The sequence below is a fragment of the Vulpes vulpes genome, chromosome 5, assembly GCF_048418805.1.
Source record: "Vulpes vulpes isolate BD-2025 chromosome 5, VulVul3, whole genome shotgun sequence".
Lineage (NCBI taxonomy): Eukaryota > Metazoa > Chordata > Mammalia > Carnivora > Canidae > Vulpes > Vulpes vulpes.
This window is the reverse complement of record NC_132784.1, coordinates 56,312,792-56,329,737: the sequence shown is the minus strand read 5'-3', so window position 1 is coordinate 56,329,737 and position 16,946 is coordinate 56,312,792. Positions and strand designations below refer to the sequence as shown.

Here is a 16,946-nt window from a genome sequence, read left to right as displayed (position 1 = left end):
CCCACAAGGCCAGCTCTGCGGTTCTCCTCTCTCATCTTTTCCATGGAGGCTTTCATTACAATTAGTCCTCGTTTCCCTCTCCATGGAGAGGGGGGCAGCCACATGTCCCCGGACACTCAGGAAGTACCTCCAGGGGGTGACAGGGCTTGACCTCACCTGCAGTCTGAGCTAAGAGCTGCCGTGCGTGTGTGTGAGATTTGACTTCATGTCCTTGCAGGGAAGGCGAAGGCATCTCCAAGCCATTCTGGAAAGCGAGTACATGTGCAGGAGCCCTGCGTGGAGCCCTGCCCTAACTTAGCTGTGGACATCACTGTTCGGAGGCGATGTCCCCTCCTCCGGTACCAGTTCCCAGACACCACCTCCAGAAGGATGTGTGCTCAGCGGAGCTGAACCCATGCCCTGGCTCCTGGGCTCGAGCACTCAACAAATCAAGAGAATCCCCCCTGGTTTCAGTGAACAGGACCCAAGACTCCGAATGGTCCCAGGTCAATGCAGCCCTGGACTCGCAGAGCCAAGTGGGGCCTGGAGCTGTCAGCTGCCCTGTGGGACAGAGCTGACCGTGAGGATTCCAGAGGGATTAAGGGACCAGGAAGAGAGAAACCGGGTCCTGGTCACGGCACTGTATCTTCCAGGACACTCACACTTTCACCCACTAGGGAGGATACGTTTTCCTTCTCCTTTGAAGCATGCCCCTGGGTCCCGGCTCTCCAAAGGGTAGCCAAGCACCTGCCAAGGTTCCTGCACAGAGATGCAAGGGAGGGTGAGATGGTGGGAACTCAGAGCATCTGGATGCTTCCTGGGCCCGTGTGGGCCCCAGGTGGTCAGTGGGATCCTGCCTGGGGTGGACAGAACTCCAGGGTGGGCAGGGGCAGGGCAAGGTGGGGGCAGGGGCAGCAGGACAGGTGGATTTCTGTCATGCTGACTAGTAAGGTCAGATCTGAGGACACAGGGTCTGAGGGAAACAAAGCATTTCTTTAAATCTGCTTTGAACAGATTGCCTTTCTTTGCGCAAACCTGATCGTATTTCAGGCCATCGTAGCGATAGAATCACCCATGATCCCGTATCATCCATGCTCGTTTACATTTGTTTTAATAGCCTATGGTACACCCGCTTGCCAAACAGAAGCAAGTTTCTATTTTCCTCACCAAAACTGACCTCGGCGATGGCTGCTTTTGGTTGCCATAAGAACAGTTATAATATAAACATTCGATCCCAGAGACGGTAATGCAGATACACAGATTAACTGAGCAATGGTTTGGTTTCTTCCGTATCATCCAATTAGTATCGAATATTCTAAGATGTAATCTCATTAGCTGTCGTGAAGAGCACCCACACACTTTGGTACAAACTCCCGGGTGCCATTTACCTTGCACAAAGTGGCCAGAAGCGTCAAACACAAAATCATGTCCTCGTAACGGGTGGCAGGGAGCCGTTATAAAACAGACTTGTGAGCTGCAAATGTTTCTCGAAGGCTAATGGGATTTATAAGGTGTGGAGCAACTCAAGTCCCATCTCACTAGGATTGTGAAAAAGTGAAGCCACAGAAGCATGGACACATGGCACGAGGACCCAGGAGAGCCAGACAGGGTGCTGGGACCCTCTTGTTTCATGAGGACGTCCACCCACTGAGACCACAGACCCCAGAGTGGCTGCTCAGACCACCCTGAATTCCTGTTCTTCTATTTCTTGAAAAGAGTTCCCAAATTTTATGAGCTTTGGGCCCCACGGAATTTGCACCCGTGACTGTGAGAAAAGTTTAAATGAGAGACATTTACAGACCTTGAGAAGTATTTCCAAACAGGAATGCGGGCGGCTAGGGGCCCATCTCTCCAGAAGGTTCCGTCTGGGTTCACACAGGCTGTCCTTTCTCACATCCTGAAAAACAACTGTCTCCTGACTCCTCCAGCTGCCCCCTACCCCTTGTTGCTTTACCCCTTTAGCAAAGTTCCAGAAAGGAGGGTATGCAGGCACCGCCCCTGACACTATTGCCAGGGCACTCTGGCCAGGCTGTCACCCTGGCCCTGGTGAAGGTGACCCACAGTGGCCACCTTCCTGGGATTCCCTGCCTGGCTCCTCCTCCCACATGATCCTCCTCCCACCTGCTTATCTGGAATGTCAGGTGGCGCTTCTGCCAATGACTCTCCCATGCTCCCATCAAACACACCGCACTCCATCTCCACCCGGACACCTAATAGGCATGTCCAAAAGAGAGCAACGCTCCTGACCTCTCCCTTGTCAGAGGCAAGGCCATTCTTCCAGCTGCCCAGACCCTCTGGGGTATGTCCGCAGGCCCAGTCTCCCATTTCTTATTCTGAATGTGCTCCCTCTGCTTCTCTCTCCTCCAGCCACAGTGGGCTTTTACGATTCCTGGACCACTTAGGTCTGCCCACCCCAGGACCTTTGCCCTTACCATCCCCATGTCCTGGAATGCGCGCCTCCACCCCCACCTCTGAGATATCTACACGGCTTGCTTCCATCAGCACCCACTATGCCCCTTCCCTGTCTTATTTTCCTCCTTGATTCTTCTTTATAAGCGGCAGGTGCTTATCTTCCCCAGGCAGCCTGCCAAGGACCCTCAGTCTAGCTGTGGCCTGTGTGCACACAGCACTGGGATAATCCCTGAGACAATGGGGACACCAAAGAGAGGCAGACCCACCCCCTGGCCCCTGCATGGTGGAGGCATCCTTGTGCTGAGCATACGGGGGAGGGGACCGAGTCAGAAACATTCTGCCAGGCTCTGGTCATCTACCTCCTAACGCAGTGGGTTATCTGAGCACCCAGACTGCCCTTGAGGGCTCTCTCTCTCTCTCTCTCTCTCTCTCTGTCTCTCTCTCCATCAGGCCACCTGGGCAGACCCTCCATATCAGTGAGACCACTTGTCTCCTTCAATGTACTCCCCCGCCCTGCCTGTCCCAGCGGGCAGCGCCTTCCGCCATCCGCAGCAGAGGGACCGGCGTGGGTCAGCCACTAGCCTGCCTGTTACCAGATTCTGACTCTGGCCCCGCCAATAGACACAGCAAGTTCGATGCTCAGGCCTGCTAGGCCGGGCACCCTTCTGCCTGCTTAAAACACAGTGGTGACAGAGAGGCATGTCCCTGAGGACCGTCTGCCCCAGCTGTGCCCTTGCGTGGTCCCGACCCTGTGGGGCATGGGGAGCGGATCCCATCGCGGCCTTGAGGACGCAGCTGATGCCTGGACAGCCCTCAGTGCCCAAACCCACAAAGGCCCAAGCAGGACTTACTAAGTATTAAGGCCATATTCCTTCCAGGGTGCTCTTCGCTCTAGAGGGTGGAGATCACCAACTGGAAGCTTCCCAGGCCCCCTCCCCTTGGCAGGCTCCGGTTCTGGGAAACCCTGCAGCTCTGGGGTGGAGCTGGAGGCACTCTCCCCACTGCGCCTCCCCTGCTGCTGGCTCTGTCTCTCTCTTCTGCACTAGCTGTTCCCAAGCCCTGTGGTTCCTCAGCAGGTCAGGCCCCCAGAGCTTGTGGGGCTGGTGCCTGCTTGCCCCCTCCCTGTCTCGCCATGTGCCCTGGGGAGCACGTAGAGAGACCCTCGGGTCTTCTGCGGTCACTGCATTTCCAAGTTCCATGCAAACAGCCATGGGGCGGTGAATCTGTGAATCTGAACAGGGGCTCTGTGAGCTTGGTGGGGGGGCGGGACGGGGTGGGGGGATCCCAGGTGCCTGGAGCTGCCGAGGAGGCTGCAGGTGAAAGGAGTCTAGGAGCACCGTGGGGGTGCCGTGGGCATGGGTGGGGTCTAGAGTCCTCAAGTGTTTCCTTGTTTACATGGGGGTTTTTGTTGCCTTTTGGGAGTTCATGCACCTAATTTACTGGTATTTGTGACCTGATCAGAGTCTATCCAGGTACGAACCCGAACTTTTCTTTAAAGATTTTATTTACTTATATATTTGAGAGAGAGAGAGAGAGAGAGCACAAGCAGGGGCAGCGGCAGAGGGAGAAGGAGGCTCCTCGATGAGCAGGGAGCCCCACACAGACTCGATCCCAGGACCCCGAGACCACCACCCAAGCCAAAGGCAGACACCCAGCAGACTGGGCCATCCGGCGACCCTATTAACTGGAATTGATGGTGAAATAGTCAACCTTCAACCCTCTGCGGGTAAACTGCCTGCTTTGTGACTATCACCAGCAATTTGTTCATTACCAACCAGGGTGAAAATGAGGCTCAGTCCTCATCTGTGCGAAAACATAATTACAAAGCTAAGTCTGTTGATGAAAACTCAAAATGCAAGTGGTCTGGTCGACTGGAAATCATTTAGGTTAATTTACCTACTTCCTTAGCTCGGGTTAATCAGAAATTTGGCTCCATTGAACAAAAATTACTGAGTGTGGACCGTGCATAGCCTATTGTGTCATTTGCTGCAATGTGATGTGCCCAAGGGGCCTGCCCTCATTATCAAGTGTGCGAGTGTTGGACAGAAGGGCAATAGGACTTTTCTTAAAAATGTCACAGAGACAACGAGTTTTGGCTCATTTACTCCTTACTTGTGAAAAGACCCCTTTCAATGTTATTCAGCAAAATGAATCTCTGTGTTTTGTGAAAGGGATGTGGCCATCTGTACATGAGGTGTGACTCCCACAGCGAGGGACCCGCCACTGCCTCCGTTCCTTACTGAATAGTCTTCCTTACTCCCTCGCACACAGTTTCCTTGAAGAACTCATGACTAGGAATTTGGGGGCACCATGTCCCTGCACAATAGGCATAGTAGGATTTTATAAAGAGTCTTTAAAGAGAATTGTTGCTGGCAAGCCTGACATTTGCAGAGACGGCTGTTGGCATATGTGAAGTTTCTCGAAACCACTGAAAGTCCTCTGAAACAGTGGGAAACAGCATGACCTGTGGGCCTCCCCACCGGCCAGCCTCCACTGAAGTCCACAGGGCAGGACCCCAGGCCCTCCATGGCCCACTCACCCTGGGACATTTGTGGGGATGAGAAGCTGTTTGTGAGGCTGACATGGGCGTCCAAATGGTGCCCGGTTTCTGGGTTGCCCTGGCCTGAACTTGAAGAAGTTTGGGGTGGGGGTGAGCTGTGATGAATGGTTTGAGTCAGGGCCCTGGAAGCCTCCTGGGTTTGATTCACCACCCTGTGCACCCCTGCTGTGTGTCTGACTCCCTAACTCCCACTCTGTTTATTATCCATTTCTGAAATGGAGCCTGAATGCAAGAGACAGAAAAGTTAGGAAGTTTGGCACAGCCAGCAGCCCCTTCCTGCTGGCTGCCCCTGCTGACCTCACTTCCAAGTTGGGAATCCATGTTCTCCCCTCCCCCAGGGTTTTCTGAGGAAAAGCATCACCTCAAACCCTTGAACACCGTGGACAGTTCCTCTTAGAATCAGCGGCTTTGGCTGGAGGTGGAGATCCCTGGGGAATACGAGGCGTGGGGTTGGGCGGGCAGCCCTGGGACCAGCAGGGCCAGCCCAGGGTCAGGGGCTCGCTGCCTCTTGCCAAGCACCAGACTTCCCCCCACTCCTGACACGCTCCATGGGGTCCCCGCAGGCTCCAGGGAATGTCAGATCCAATTCCTTGACCCAGAATCCAAGTCAGGAAGGAGCCAGGACCTTGGCACTCCCTCCTCCCTTCCTACTGCCGGGAGGAGGCCTAGGAGACCCGCCATCCACCACCACATCTGTGCGTCCAGATGACTAACGTCCAGGCCGGCACATGCCTGGGGGCAGCAGGACCGGGGCTCGGCCCCTCCGAGTTGGGCATTTTCTGGTCTGTTTACCTGTGCCCCTTGCCTGCCTCGCGGGGGGGGGGGGGGGGGGGGGGGGCACGCGCCTTCTCCGGGGCGCCTGTCAGTGCTGCCAGGACCAGCGAAGCTCATCTCCTGCGGCTCCCAACGGCGGCCCGGCCCGGGCAGGGCAGGGCAGGGCAGGGAGCACGCTGCCCGGGTCAGTGGGTGGATGCGGCAGGCCCCTGCGCTGCGGCGGGCACGGGCACGGGCACGGAGGAGCTGTTCTCTCGGGTGCCTCCTGGCGAGGGAGGCGGGGAGAGGCTCGCGGGGCAGCGGGTGCCCCAGGCGGCCGGGGCGGCGCGGCAGGTGGGCGGGCTCGGCGCGGCCGTGTTTACCTGGCCCGCAGGAAGCCGGGCGGGGGCGGGGCGGGGCGGGGCGGGTGCGCGCCGAGCAGGGAGCCGCCGGCAGTCGGCGCGGCGCGCCAGCGAGGACGAGCCTCCGGCCCTGGCGGCCCGCGTCTCCCGCCCCGGAAGGCGGCGCCGGCGGCGAGCTCCCGACCCGCTGCCCACCCGCGGGGCCCGGGCCGCGGGGACCCCTCGGCCTCGGAGCGGCGAGCGCGGTGGGTGAGCCTGCGGGGCGGGCGGCGCCCGGAGCGGGGACCGCGGGGACCGGGGCGCAGGTGGCGGGCAGGTGGCGGCCCGAGGCCTCCCTGCGAGGAGGGGGCGCAGGTGTGGACGCCGGTCTCGGGCGGCGGGCGCTGGCATCGACGGGTTTCCAGGTGTGGCCTCCGGCCAGGCCCGGCGACCAGGTCGCAGCGAGAGCCGGAGGCCTGGGGTGGCGGCGAGGGTGGGGTTTAGGGGTGGGAGGTGACAAAGGTCAAAAGAGGCGGCTCCGGGCGGTGCAGACGGTCCCGGTGTGGAACCGAGGGGGGCCGGGGTCCCTACCAGCTCAGAGCGCGGGCTGCTTGCACGCTCGGCGCGCGGACGCCCCCCGCCCCGCCCCGGCCCGCCCCCGGGCGCAGCAAGTTTCTCTTCGATCAGCAGGGGGCGGCGACGGGAGACTCGCCTCGCTTCCGCCTTCGCTGGGCCGGTCCCAGCTGCCGCGCCGCTGCCTGCAGCCGCCTGCGCCCACCTGCAGCCCCCTGCGCCCACCTGCAGCCGCCTGCGCCCACCTGCAGCTGCCTGCAAGCCTCCTGCAGCCCCTTGCAGCCCCCTGCACCCACCTGCAGCCCTCTGTGTCCACCTGCAGCCCCCTGTGCCCGCCTGCAGCCCCTTGCATCTACCTGCAGCCTCCTGAGCCCACCTGCAGCCCCCTGCACCCACCTGCGCTCCTGGCACCTATGACCCAGCAGAGTTGGGCCCCCTCCTGGGCCCGACTCCTAGTGGTGGTGACGGCTCCAGGGTCTGTGCCTTCTGTGGTCACTGCACCGATGCCCAGGCGGCTCTGGGTCTGGTGGGATGCTGGTGGTGCTGCTTGGCTTCTTTTGGGGGGGTCTACTTTCACCTTCTGCTTCGGAAGGCAGAGTGGGGTTTGCAAAACGTTTCAGTTTCTTGGGGGGATCTCAGTAAGACTCTGGCAGGAAACAGGCGCGTTCTGGTTCCTGTTCTCTGTTTTCCCATCGCCACAATGTGAGAATCAACAACATGTGTGCCTACAGCTCTGCATCCGCGGCAGGCGTGTGAGGTAGCTAGGGTGTATGCTGAGGGGTGTAGCCGTGGTCCAGGGGGCATCTGGCTGACCTGGCAAGGGACACCCACACTGGGTTAGAGAGAGTTTTTCAGAGGAGCGGGAGCTTGGGGAGCACCCTGTCCCATACCTGTGCTTATTTGAGATTCTAACCCTCAGGGTCAGGGAGTCATTGCACAGACTGTTGCCCCCACGTCAGGGACCAGCGCCATCTGGGTACCGCAGGCTCGCTGGCCCCCTTACACACTACGGTCTGCACCACCTGGAGCGGAACAGCTGTCTTGGAGGGTGGGCCACGCGCGCAACCTGACCCAGGCCATCGGCCTGATGGTGCATTTCTACCAGACAAGGAAAAGTGCCCATCAGGAGTGGAATGAACAAGAACCCGGAGCGAAGGAATCTGGTTAAAAATTACCATGCAGTGTCGGTTAGCAAGAGGAACCCGAGCAACAGGCAGCAGCCAGCTCTGTGATTTTTTCAGTTGCCACCTGAACTTTTATGTATTTATTTTTTTAAGATTTTATTTATTTTTTGTGAGAGACCCAGAGAGAGAGGCAGAGAGAGACACAGGGAGAGGGAGAAGCAGGCTCCCTGCGGAGAGCCTGATGCAGGACTCAGTCCCAGGACGCTGGGATCATGCCCTGAGCCGAAGGCAGATGCTCCACTGCCGAGCCCCCCAAATGCCCACCCGAACTTTTAAATGTTAGTTGAAGCATGTGGTCACCCAGGGTGCAGTCGGAGGTCCTGCCCCGGGTGCACACTGTCCTTTCAGCCGTGGCCCACGCCCTCCCATCCCCCTCCCGGAGCCTCCAGCACCACTCATCTTGGTCCCCAATTTCTATTATTTCGTCATTTCAAGAATGCTGTATAAACGGAGTCATACAATATGCAACCTTTTTCAATCAGCTCTTTTCACTCAGCACAGTTCTCTTGAGAACTTGCAAGTTGAGTACGTGTGCCACTCACTCTTCTTTATTCCTCAGTTGTGTTTCATGGTATGGATGCACCATTCTGGGGTGGGGTTTTTTTTGTTTGTTTTTGTTTTCTTTTAGTTTTAACCATTCACTCTTTGAAGGGCACTTGGGTGGTTCCCAGTTTTTGGTTATTATGAATAAAATCGCCCTGAGCATCAAGGTACAGGTTACCCAGGCATGAGCATGGCTTTCATTTCTTTGGGAACAAATGCCCGGGAGTTCAGTTGCTAAGTTATATGGTGAGCACGTTTAATTTTATTAAAAAAACAAAGAATCCCTGCCACACTCTTCTGGAAGGGCTGCACCATTTTGCATCCCGCCAGCAAGGGTGGGAGTGACCCAGGATGTGCGCAACCTTGACAGCAGTTGGCAGCGTTGCCACCTTTTATTTTAGCTGCTCTGTCATGAGATGTATGGTGACATCGTGATTTTAATTTGCATTTCCCTCACGGGGAATGACGTTGAAGATCTTCACGCGTGAATCCGCCATCTGTACATCCTTTCGGTGAACAGCCTGTTGGTGTCTCTGCCCGCATTCTAATTGGATGTTTGGTCTCGATAGTTCTTTCTATGTTCTAGACACTGGCCCCGGGGGTTGATGCTTAGATGCTGGTAGCTGTCTTTCATCTTCTCCACAGGGTTTTGATAGAGAGGAAAATTTTCATTTTGATGAGATTGGTTTATCAATCTTTCCTTTCGTGGATTGGGATGGTGGGGGAGGGGAGGGTAAGAACTCTGCCTCTCTTGAGGCCCTGCGGATTTTCCCGTTTTTTTTTTTTCCACCCTGCGTATTTCTGGTTTTGCTTCTTGCACATAAATCTCTTGTCCATTTTGGATTAATTTCTGTAGGAAACATGAGGCATAGGTTGAGGGCGTTTTGTTTTGCTTTGATTTGTTTTTGCCTAGGAGTGTCCTGTTGATGTGGGGCTATTGCAGAGCAGATCACCCCTCACTCAGGTTGCTTTGCTCCATTGTCAGAAATCATGTGTTTGTGTGGGTTGTGGTTCTGGGTTCTGGGTTCCATTCCAGCCATCCTCATGTCTGTCCCTTACCAGCAGCATGCTGGTGACCGCAGCGGAGTAGGAAACCTTAACATCGGGTAGAGTGAGTCCTCTTACTTTGTTCTTCGTTGTTGAAGCCGTGGTGGCCCCTCCAGGCCCGGCGTCTTCTGGCGCAGGGGTTAGAACAGGTTGTTCACGTCTGCGAGCTCTCGGTGGGATTTTGATTTCCTTTTAAATCAATTCCCTTTCTTTGAGATTGAAAGTGTTAACATTTTCCAAAATAAAGGAAGGAAGATAAGGTTTATTTGTAACTGATTGAGCAAATTGCACGCTTAATGTTCTAGTAGAGACTCGTGCTGGACACACACAGCAAGGTGAGTAACCAAGGGGAACAAGCGTGGAAACATGGGCGGAGAGCACAGGAGAGGAGACAGTCCTCAGTGTCTGATAACTTGGGCCACGGTCCCCCTGACACACACACCCTGACACACACACACACACCCCTGACACACAGCCCCTGGCACACGCGCACCCTGACACACATGCACCCCCAACACACACTTACTCCCAGCACACACATACACTGACACACACACACACCTGATACACACACACCCTGACACACTCCCAGCACACACATACCCTGGCACACATACTCCTGACACATGCACCCTGACACACACACACACCCCTGGCACACATGCACCCTGACACACACACCCAGCACACACACACACACACACACACACACATACCCGGACACATACTACAGCCCCACACTTCTATACACACACCCAACACACACACCCTGACACATACCTCCTGACACACACACACACGCCAGACATATTACAGCCCACACTTCTACACACATACCCTGACACACACTCATACCCTGACACATACCCCCGACACACACATCCTGACACACACACTGTGGCACACACACACTCTGACACACACACCCAGACACATACTGCAGCCCTACACTTCTACACACAGACCCTGTGACACACACACCCTGACACATACACACACACACACACACACACGCACACCCAGATACATACTACAGCCCACACTTCTACACACACACCCTGGCACACACACGGGCACACACACACGGACACACACACCCAGACACATACTATAGCCCCACACTTCTGCACACAGACCCTGACACACGCACACACTGACACATACCCCCTGACACACACACACACCTGGACACACACACACATACACACAGACACATACTACAGCCCACATTTGTACACACACACCCTGACACACACACCCCACCTACTTACACCTGGAATCAGTGTATATGCTATTGGGGGCACTGCTCCTGGACACCTCTGTCCTCAGGAGAGTAAAGCAGCAGTCTGCACAGTAAGAGCTACCACTCTGTTCCCCAAATGTTATTTGTGTTATTTTTTTTTATTGCTTTATTAAGTGGACTCCCCGCCCAGCATGGAGTCCAGTGCAGGGCTTGAGCTCACGACCCTGAGATCAAGACCCGAGCTGAGATCAAGGGTGGGACACTTAACTGACAGCCACCCACATGTCCCCCAAATGCTACTCAAATAAAGTTTAATCCTCTGAACTTCTCAACCCAGGAGTTTATTTTTATGTGCCACTGTCTTCCACAATAGTATATTTCCAGGACACACACAGAGTCCGTTAAGAGGCCTGGCTAACCTGTTGCTCCCCCAGACGGATTGTTTTCTAAAAGGACACGAAGGGGCTAATGGTACCCATGGGGCTCTGGAGGAAGGCAGCGTGTCGGGCTCCCAGGCCCTCCCTCTGGAGGCCCAGTGTGTTCCTTCTCCATCCCTTGCTGACTGCAGCAGTGTCCTGGCCCCCCTTTACACACCAGCAGTGTCCTGGTCCCCATTTACTCACCAGTGGTGTCCTGACCCCTGTTTACACACCAGCGGTGTCCTGGCCCCAGTTTACACACCAGCAGTGTCCTGACCCCTGTTTATACACATAAGAAACTTGAGTTTTCTAGGGGTAGCAGGCCTGTCGAGTGACATGTCTCGGTCCGTGACATGTCACGGGTCTCTGAACCCGTGTCCCGAATCTCTGGTCCTTACAGCTCCACAGGACTGGCCTTCACAAGTCAGAGGCCCCCGGATCAGGGGATGTGACTGCCCTCTGCCCCTCCTGGCCACCCCCGAGGGTGCCACCAGGCACCTGGTCCCAGCAGGCCACACGAGTCCAAAATTGGGGCCTTTGCAAAACAGTTCCTCTGGGAGGGAAAGTATTACATAGGAAATAGATTTTTCCCCTGCAGGAACTCAGGAACATCTCTCTTGATGGCCACACAGCACACCACATCAAAACCAACACTGGCTTTGGAAAGGGGTCAGTGGCTCATAGATAGTGACAAGGAGGGTGACGCTTTCGCGTGTGAGGGGGTTTCTCGGAGGCCTGAAACCTCAGCCTTCTTACAGGAAGTGAGTTGCTACTCAGAGCCCCTTGGCTGTTTTTCTGAGGGTAAAGTGTCTCTCTTTAGTAGGTATTGCTAATTCAAAAACACACACAGTTACAAGAGCTGTTGAGAATATTTTATTAAATGCAGTGGTTCTTACTTAGCAGCACACGGATTTTGCTTATGTGTAATGATGGCTTGGATTTGCTTTAAATCTCCCCAATTTGAAAGCTGGCTAGCGAACCGAGTAGTGTTGATGTTTCGTTGGTGAGCAGACATGACTTGGTTGGACTTGCACACTGGGTTTGGTTGTGATTGGTGGTCAATATTCAGTGCCAACCATCCTGACATTTTGGTGACTATGTGCACTCTGAGCACTCCACTGCTGGGGCCCACGCTTGCTCATGGAGCTACAGCCGCCCTGTAGTGTGGGCCCCTGGAGACAGAGCCCCAGCCAAGAGCCACGCTGCCTGCTTGTGGACCCAGCTCCCAGTCTCCACCATCCCGCAGCAGCCCTGTCTCCATCACCCTATGGCTCCCTGTCTCCATCACTCTATGGCTCCTTGTCTCCATCACCCCACAGCTCCATCTCCACCACCCTGTGGCTCCCTGGCTCCTGGCTGGAAGCCAGCAGTGCAGTGACTTCCTGTGAGTGGGGCTTGCTGAGACATGGGCCCTATTGGAGGGACACCCCTCCTTGCAGGGCAGTTTTCTGAAATTCACGTTTCAGAGAATGACTCCTCTTTACTGCAGTTATATTGGGTGGGGGTTTGGTTTTTATCAGAGGGTGGGGAGCATGGCGGCCCCACTTTTAAGTAGGGGGAGAGCTCCCGATGGCCTTGTCCACCGCCTGAGAGCAGCCCTGCCTCATGGGGTGACCTGCACCACCCAACCCCCGCTGCAGGGCGCCTGCCCCGGCCACGCCCTGCCCTCCCTTCTAGTGAGGAGCGTCTGTCAAAGCCACCTTGCCAGCGGGAGCAAAAAGCCAAGTGCAAGCACAGCTCCACCAGCAAAGATCGTGCAGACACAGAGGCCACCTCCACATCAACCACCAGCAGACAGCAGACATAAACAGACAGACAGAAAGACTCACGGTTACTCTTCCTTATCCAGTCTGATCTGGAAACCTAGAGGCAAGGCACACACGGAACAGAGCTTCCCGCATCTGCTTAGCTGGCTGGTGGGGGGCAGTGCTAGCTTGGTGGCAGGCTAGCCCATGGCCCACCCAAGTGTTTGCCATGGCCATCTGGCCCGGCTCCGCGGGCTCTCTCGAGGCTGCGGGACGGGAGGGCTGGTGTCTGGTGCCCCTGGGTGCTCTGCCTACCACCTGCATCGTTTCCTCCAGAATTCTTACTAAATGCAGAGTTCTTGGCCCCCAATTCTGGGACACCACCCACAGCCCTGGCACCTGGGGGCAGGAATATGTATTTAATGAGCTCCCAAGTAAACTCCGAGGACTCCAGCTCTGTGTGAAAGAGGTGATGGGTACCAGGTGTAGGAGCGTAGGTCACCTCTACACAGGGTTATCCGAATGGACATGCACATGCTCACAAACATGCATTTTAATCAGGTCAACAAAACCTGTACGTATCACTGATAAAAAATGGCTTCATGTTAGAAGGAGTGACTCATGGAAGATATGGTTCTCTACTTTTATACTTTTATTTGTATCGTTATATTTGCTACCCTGTCCACATTCAGAAACCAGTATCCCTGTCCTGCCCGGTGAGTGCTAGCACCTCTGGTGAGGAATGTTTGTGGATGCTCCTATTCTCTATCCAGACTCTCCCATGTAGTTGAAACCTCACAGTTTGGCGAAACTTGCTGCAAAAGCAAAGAGTACAGAGCTGTGTTGCAGGCATCCCAGATATGGCAAAATGCATGATTCATTTTTAAAATGCATTGACTGTGATGTGCGGACTGCTCTGCTCTGGGTTTCTAAGTCCAGCAGGATAAAATGGGTGTAGGTCCTGCCCTGAGGGGCTTTTCTGTGTTATCAGGGGACTCAGAAGCACACAGATGGGTTTCCCACTGCAAACCGTCTGCTCAAGCCCCACCACGGGGCTCCTGATTGGGGGGGACCACCCCATAGAGGGAAGGAGAGGGAGGTCGCCTCTCTGATGGGTCAGTACTGTGCAGTGGTGAGGTGGATCCTCCCTCCACCCAGTACCCCCTTTTCAGGCCCCCAGCCTCCCCAGCAGCCCTATGCTGCTCCCCCGGCCTGGCTGCCTGCCCTGCAAGTCCCCTGCTTCCTGACAGGCCTGCTTGATCCCTGGCTGGCCCCAGGATATCCACCTTTCCTGCTCAGTGTTTAGCAACCCTGTGGTCCACTAGCATTTTGCATGTAAGGTGCTTAAATGCTGCATCATGCGTATGCATCCAGGGACACAACATATGGGCACTTTGCCTGGTGTCATTGGCATCGCATGGGGGGGCTCGTATCTGTTGCACCCACGGGTGGATGGGTTCTGCTCATTCTGAGCATCGTCATACCGCGGATGCATAGCAGGGTCTGGACTCACACGAGACATGCACCTGGGTCTGTTCGTCACCGCTCAGGTATCCCCCCTCCCCCCCGCCCCCGCTCAGGGGGACGTGATTGCTTTGGCTTATGTGGTGCCTTATAAGACCAGATAAATTAAAGCGGGAATTTAATAAAATAAATATGCTACTTATATTTTAGGAACTAGGTTTCTGCTTCTGTGTGTGTGTGTGTGTGCGCGCGCATGTGTGTGTGTGTGTGTGTGTGGCAGTAGGAGAGCTTTGGTGGCTTTTACTCTGGTTCTTTTGGTGTCTGAAAAGCTGAGACCCAGGATTTATGAAGTGTGAGCAGCAGCTGCAGTTGTCTTCCCAGGAATATAAAGAGGATAAATCAAATGTCAGAGGCATGCGGAATGCGTCTATAGCTTCGCTGTGTCATGTTATATGGCTCCGTGAAAGGTGGTATCGTCCCAACGGGGAGATGATGGTTCTTTCATTCTGTCATTATTTCCATGTGTCAACACTTATTTTTAAAGAGAGAGGGATTTAAGGCAGCTCTTGAAAGCTGACCTTACTCATGTCAAACTGGTGGTTGGAAATTGTTCTATGGAGGGAGGTGGAAGTGTGCAGACCCAGCAGACAAACTTCCTAAAAGTGCAGTGAAATGTCACAGTTAAAGCCACATGAGGGGAAAAAAGCCACCTGAGGTAACAGCCCTAACACTAAATGTAAATATAAATATATATTTACAGAGGATTAGCAACACCAAAATAAAGTGTCCTGCACGGAAAGGATGTTTTAATGTGAAGGTAGATTAAAACCTGGACAAAATTGCAAAACATTCTAAACAACAACAATGACAACAACAACAAATTTGCTCATGAAGATGGAGAAGGTCCTGGGTGGTGGTCTCATGAGGGCCACGGGGACACCATCCACTCAGATCCTAGATCTCTGAGACTTAACTTCATTTGCTTTCAGGACATGGGCTGAGAGAGGAATCTGAAAAAAACATACCCTGGCCTCAATGCCCAGCCAGGCTCATCCCTGACCTCCTGCAGTGGAGCAACTCTTCCTGACCGTGATGCCTGTCACCAGGTGGGAGCCGGGAGGCAGTTGCCCTGGGCTCCAAATCCCAGCGTCTCCCCATCCTCTCCTTAGGTTAAACGGGTCACTTGCTCTGGAGCCTCTGCACAGAGCCGACGTGGGGGTTTCCTGCCCAATCACAGAGGTTTGGTCATGCCTCGTGGAGGGAAGGGGACGTGACAGTGTTCAGAGGGGGAGCAGGATGTGTCTGTTCGTCCCTCAAAGCAGGTGAAGCCCAGGCCCTTCTGAAGGGCAGAGTCCCCGACCCCGCGCTGGATCCCCTCCCGGCCTCTCAGGAGTCTGTGTGGTTTGCCCTTGACTGTGGGCCCCTTCCCACCACGTGTGGGGGGAAGGCTGCTGCTTGGGGATCTCCTGGGCCCGGCCTCAGGCTCCACGCCTATATGTGGGTGGCTGCACCTTTTGCTACATCTGCGCCTCCTGATCCCTGTGCAGCCAGGTTTTGTTCTGGAACTGAGAACAGGGAACCGTGACTCTGGCTCCCACCTGTGTGCTCTGCACCCCTGCCACCTGTGCTTCCCACACTTCCTGTCTGTGGGGTCCTGGGTTCTGTCTGGGGAAGGGCTTCCATTCTCAGGGTCTGTGCCCCTTGCTGGGCCTTCGGTGCCCCTGGATCCCATACCCCCCTTTTGGTGTACCTGCTCCATGGATCTCAGCTTCTCCCCCAGCTCTGCTAGTCCTCCTGGCCATGCCCACCCCTCGGGCTTCCTCACGGTTCACACGTTGCTCTGGTTGGGTGCGATGCTATAAATCGAGGATGGGTCTGCAAACACACATGTGCTGCCTGGGTGTGCCCTGTCTCACTCTATAAAGGGTTTGAGGCAAAAGTACGTTAGATTAGGTATAAGGAGCCCCCCGTACAGAGTGGCAGTCTGGAGAACACAGGTGGATGTCCCCCTAGCGTCCCAGACCTCAGAAGAGGCAGAGAGGAGTGTGCACGTGTGCCCGGCCGAGCATGGGCATGTGCACACTGGTGTGTGTGTGTCCGTGCCCACAGGCCTGAGGGAGTCCAGCTCTTTTTGCCCTGCTCCTTCCAGCACTGGGCACCAAACAGATACTCTCATAGTGCATTTTCGTAGCATCTCATCCTGGATGTGGCCTCTGGCTTCAAGAGACCGGCTGTGGCCGTGTGACACAGAGTGGCCGTCTTTGTCTAAACCCTGTCAGGGAACGCTTGAAATGCAAAGACACTGGGCATGCGAAGCGGGTGCAGGAGCCCATGCCCACCGCTGGCAGACCCAGAGTGCTGCCACCGGCTGCCGGGCCCAAGCCACCTTCGTGCTTCCCCGGACGGGCGGCAGGTGGGGCGCCGAGGGGCCAGGGGACCTGTGCAAGCCTGCTCGCTGCTGACAGCAGATGGGCCTGGAACCCAGGTTTGCTGTCCACGTTCCTCCACGCCCCCGCCCCCTCGCCGTCACCCAGTCCATCACACCCTTTTCCTCTTTACAGTTGCTTCTGCTCTGCCTCTAGGAGTTACCACGCCTCACCAGGCTCTGTGAAGGAGGTCGAGCGGGAAATGCTGTGATTAGTAAGGAGTATAAAGGGTGCAGGCGCTTTATTGTAATATTATA

The 16,946-nt window shown here is 55.4% G+C and overlaps 1 protein-coding gene across 6 annotated transcripts in view; it reads left to right on the top strand.

Moving 5' to 3' along the window:
* Positions 1–5,824: 5,824 nt before the first annotated feature.
* The window catches only part of MBP (myelin basic protein), a 115,405-nt gene continuing 104,283 nt past the window's right edge, over positions 5,825–16,946 (top strand). For 4 of the 6 annotated variants that reach the window (XM_072760184.1, XM_025997769.2, XM_072760181.1 and 1 more), the window contains exon 1: positions 6,172–6,311. The gene's annotated coding sequence lies outside the window, so the exon portion shown is untranslated. Of the gene's footprint in view, positions 5,910–6,031; positions 6,059–6,171; positions 6,312–16,946 lie in introns of those variants that run through there. The other 2 variants (XM_072760183.1, XM_072760182.1) reach the window with 2 other exon arrangements.